At 36.7% G+C, this 5,236-nt stretch overlaps 1 pseudogene; it reads left to right on the top strand.

The window, feature by feature from the left end:
* Positions 1–5,236, top strand: part of LOC110035923 — a 20,954-nt pseudogene that overhangs the window by 14,684 nt on the left and 1,034 nt on the right.

The following is a 5,236-nucleotide window of genomic DNA, read 5'->3' as shown; positions in this document are numbered from 1 at the left end:
GTAGGGGTCCTACAACTGACTTTGAAGATGTCAACCAATAAGTCGGGGAACACGACACACACGCGCCTGCGCATACATACATACATACATACATACATACACATATATATATATATATATATCTAGACTTTTAAACAATAATAATATCTGATCCTTAAGCATCCATCAAGGCATGACACAAATTCATGGAAAAATAAGGGAATTGTTACTAAAACATTTAATATTTGAACAGTAAAATTGATTAAATTTATAAAAAAATTAATGGATAATTGAGCATAAAGAATTGTGCAAGACAAATTTAACACCTCACTCATCCAAAATGAATTAAAGTGATAATTTATAAAGTTGGCCCTACATAGTTGATATAATACCAGTGATGATGAAGTCATGATTAGTTTTATGAACAAATCAGGTCACTTGAACGAGTATCATCCTGAAATTTAGACTGATTTTTGTTTTCAAATAACATTAACTTTATCTCAGCAAAGCTGAGAATAACCTTGAATCTTATGCTATATCAAGAGGCTTTATTAGTCTCAAAATTTAGGAAGAAATCATCTACTCATGCATCATTCTTTAATTGAGTCACTTAAGTGATGATAACGCTTAGCATGTTCCTTGTTTTTTTTTTCTTTTCAAACAAAACAAACTTCTATTAATTAGATAAAGTGGAGCACAACAAGGGCATTTAACAAAAAATGCTAGAGTAAAAGGAGAAATACACTAGGATAATGTAAATTCATTTGCATTGACTGGCTTGAAGCGTAGAGAACATTGGAGAGTGGAGATAAATTATCTGGTGCTTTCTACCCCTTCTAGTATAAAGTATATGAAATCTTTTGTCTGTTACGGAGTCAGTACTCTGAAGTCTTCAATTGAGATCAAAATCCTACTGTAGTAAATGATGGTCATTTTATTTACAAATTGGGTGTAGTTATGGCGTTTCTAGAACTTGCAGATTATTCTGAATTGTAATCTTAACAGCTGAAGAGATTAACATCAAGGGGCTAGTTGGAGCTGGAATATCAGCCGAGAGTACTTCATCTTGTTCTTTGTTTGTGTGCTAGCTGGCCGGTATTAAGTTTAAATATCTGTATTGTATTTCAAATTTTTTGGCCAGAGAAGTTAAAAACAAATACTGTCAAACTTGGCAAAAATTCTTAAATGAAAGTAATTGTGTTGGTATTACAAGCAAAATTTCTAAATGTGTTTTATATCCTGGATCTCTTTTTGCACAAAATAGCTACTTGATTATTAACTTGCTTCTTTTCATAATTAGATAGCATGCATAAGGTTCACATTGATCATTTTAGAAAAGTCATGTTTTTTTATGGATATGGTTGTTCATCAGCAACATTGTTTAATTATATGATCGTGCTATTCTAACATGCCCGTCCTTTTGGTTGGTTGCAGACTGATGGCCTTTCTGGTTTTCACGCCAATACACATATTCCAATTGTTGTGGGCGCACAGAAACGTTATGAGATCATCGGTGATCCATTATATAAGGTAAACATATGATATGGATATGCCAATTGCTTTCCAAATAGTACTCTAATATCTATGATTCCGTTGGTGTAAGAGGTAAATAGTTAGCACTGTTTATCATTTTTAACTGATTTCTTTCCGTACTGTTTTTTTGGAATGATAGCTCTAGCTTTTTTTTTCAAAAGACTTACACACTATATTTTTTGGCTTTTTCTGACCCTGATTATACTTTTTGATAAAACACTGATTTTTTTTGAGACTATGGCTACTTTAATAGTGCATAGTTGCTTGAAATTTTTATCATTTTAGGGCGCCGTGGTGTAATAATGTATTTTTCAGGATGTTTATTGAAGCTGGCACAAAACATCTGCAATGAAGCCGGCACAAAACATCTGCATTATGGATCTCCTCTACTTTTCACTTTTGTTTTGCTGATCTAATGATCTGATAATGTCATTTTTTTGTTATGAAGTATTTATTTATAGAAACTATTCCGTTTTCTTCATTTGTTTGATATTTGATAAGTAGGATAATCAATTGGCCATTTTCATATGACAGCATGTTCAAGTGAACGCTTGTGTTTCCATGTTAGTAGTCAGTTCTCTCAATAATAATTGTCAGAGCCTGATACACGTTATTTAAGTGCCACTATGTGGAGCCCATAGCATGTTAATGTAGATTTTTAGGCTTTATATTGGGCTTTTAATTAAGCGGTCTAAGCCGGAGTTAAGATTAGCTCAAAGTTGATCTATCTGATTTTGAGTAGAGCCAAGTCTAGTTACAAACTAGCTTTATATGATCACTATTTGAGCCAGATATGGCTCATTAAATTGGCAATAAACCTATTCATTCTCTATTCATTTTTTATCTTCTCAGGAAAATTATGTCTTACATACATATACATACATACATATTGCTTAAAAGTATTTTATATTTTGCCAAAATTTTTGGTGCTGTGTGATATTTAACTAATTCTCTGGGAAGGTAATTGAATTTTATTTACTCAAAAGCACTAAATCCACATAATGGTTTGATAGAGCCTGCTAAACTATTTTCTAACTTAAAGTTATTAGTTAACATATATATATATATATATTGAAAAGCCCAAGGGCTAATTCTATTAAAAAAAAAGGAAAGATACATAAATGTTGTATAAGAGGGTCCAATAGAGGCACCTTACCCATACGATACAACACACACAAACACCCCAAAAGAGAAAAGATACAGGGAAACCCAAGAAAAAAAGAAAGATACCAAAATCGCAGAAAAAAAGTAGCTATGGATGAGCCAGTTTAGTCCTGCCTCTGCCTCTAGTTCAGTGCGAGATCCAACTAACAAATTGTTGAGTGTCGAGTCATTACCCGAAGTAACTAAAGTATCATCCATTAGGTTTCAGAGCTGAAGTTTACCTCCAATCTTCTTCTTCCTCCTTAAATAGGCCTGTCATTCCTCCTCCGAAGACTGACTCATCTAATCATTGTGTTGGTAAACAAAACGCCGGACAGATAAAAGCTGATGAGCACCAAAAGAAGGATTGTCAACTGTTGCAACGACTGCATGTTCAAGTGTGTGTGAAGCATTAATTGTCTCCTTTTCACCTGATGTTTCCTGCAACTGAGGGTTTGAAAGTGTAGGTTGCTCAGCAGGGCCATCCGGCTTCTCATCGATCGCAGAAATAGTATTTTCAGGGGGAGGATTCATAGGGGCCATTAAATCAGACATCATAATCTGTTCTATGGTAGTTTTCTCTCCAGATGGAACATATATGTCGAAAGCAGTGGGGTCAGATTCATTCTTATTCACTTGATCTTTAGATTTCAAATTAGGGTGAAGCTTATAACATTTATCAAGGTTGTGCCCAAAAATCTTATAATGAGAACAAGAAGGAGGTCTATGCTCAATAACAATTTGTTGTCAATATCCATTATGAGTTGTGCCCAACCAGACTTCAGTAACATCAGGTAAATTAATATCTCTTTCAACAAGTAATATGGCCACAGAAGGTCTGGTTAGGTTAAAAGTTGGTAGATCTAACTTCAAAGGGTCCCCAAGTATGACACCAATAGAGTAAAGAACCTGATGATGAAAAAACTGCAGCTTGAGATCAGGTAAACTAAACCATATCGTTGTAGTAGGAGATTCATGATTGGGGTCAAAATCAGGAGACCACTTAAGTAGCTTCATTAGTTTACCAGCAATGTTGAGATATTTATTGGAAAAAATCTGAGTATAGTCTTCAGGCACAGTTAGTTGAATTAATACGTGTCTCTCATCCATGATCCCCACTTTCCTGCTAATTTGAGATTATCAAAACTTTTCCTGATAACATCCATAGGTGGGTGTCTCCACTGAAATTTTCCAAAAAGAGCAAACTTGAATTTATTAGTCAGGGATGAAATTTGTAGCTCAGAGAAAAAAAGTGTTGCTTTCCCACCTTTTCTGCTTGCAATCTTGATAAAGGGGCAATCACCTGTATCATCCCGTTGCTTCTTATAACTTGAGATGAGAGGAATATAACCGCGGTCTCCACCTGAGGATTACCCATCACGTGGGCAAAGGAGGCTTTGCCAGGTTCAACCGTAAACTAAGCTCCATCGGAGAAGCCCTGCCAAGTCGGGCAGCGGCAAAAATAGCAAGCCGAAGTGGTCGGGGCGAAAAACTCGAAAAACTGCAGTGGTCGAAGCCGCGGAACAGTTGCAGCTCGACGAGGCAGGTCGCAGAACAGTTGCAGCGAACGAGAGCCGGAGGAGACGACCACGAAGATACGAGCTCGACGCGGCTCGCAGCTTGACGATCACCTAGCGTGAAGGAGAGCGAGACGAGACGACAACGACGAGACGACCTGGAAGTCAGTCGCAACTCGACGCGGCTCACAGCTTGACGACCACGCAGAACGAAGGAGACGTGACGACGGCGCGTAGGAGTCGACGATCGCAGGAGAGATTGACGAACGCAGAATTCGTCGTCGAGTGCGAGAGCTTCATCGTTGAGCACGACGGGAAAGCCAGAAGATCTGATCAAGCCATCGGGCAAAACCTAATGGATTACTTGTTTCATCTGTGTGTGTGTGTGCGCGCGCGCGCGTGCCTTTATACATAACATGAATATATATTTCAATCTAATCCTGATGTACATTGAAATTTTGAGCTACAGCGATCCTGACACAGGTTAGTAATTGTTAACTACTTTTTCCCTGTTACATATCCACTCATTAAATTTTCCTGTATTTGCGATTTCTTGTTTTGTACTCATCAAGTATGTTTTTACTACATAAATAGCCATTTGCAGTTGAAATTGCTTCACGTTTTACTTGAAAATAATGTGGGATCATACTTAGTATCTAGATCGTTTAGTTTCTTCAATGTCTAAGGTCATGCCAGAGCTTTTGCCGGGATTATCCACTCCTGAGATACAGTACTTCAATGCTCTGGGATTTTTCTAATATTTTTTATATTATTGATTTGATGATCGACTCAAGTACATGAAGCATGTGGGTCTCAGATGTCTCTTCTAGGTGAAATATCGTCACGTTGGAATGAATAAATATCTTACTGTTATTGGTTTTATTCTATTTGTTATCTTCCTGCTAAAGTTACAGATGCAATTATTTTAACATTTCAGGCCATCGCGGCATATTTTATGGATATTGTTAATTCCTCTCACAGCTATGCTACTGGAGGAACATCTGTCAGCGAATTTTGGTAAAAACAACAGGAATTTTGCATGTTGTTTATTTTTCATTTAGCCA

This window comes from Phalaenopsis equestris, unplaced genomic scaffold, assembly GCF_001263595.1.
Source record: "Phalaenopsis equestris unplaced genomic scaffold, ASM126359v1 Scaffold200734, whole genome shotgun sequence".
NCBI classification, from domain to species: Eukaryota; Viridiplantae; Streptophyta; class Magnoliopsida; order Asparagales; family Orchidaceae; genus Phalaenopsis; species Phalaenopsis equestris.
The sequence above is the reverse complement of the archived record's forward strand: the minus strand, read 5'-3'. Positions and strand labels throughout refer to the sequence as shown.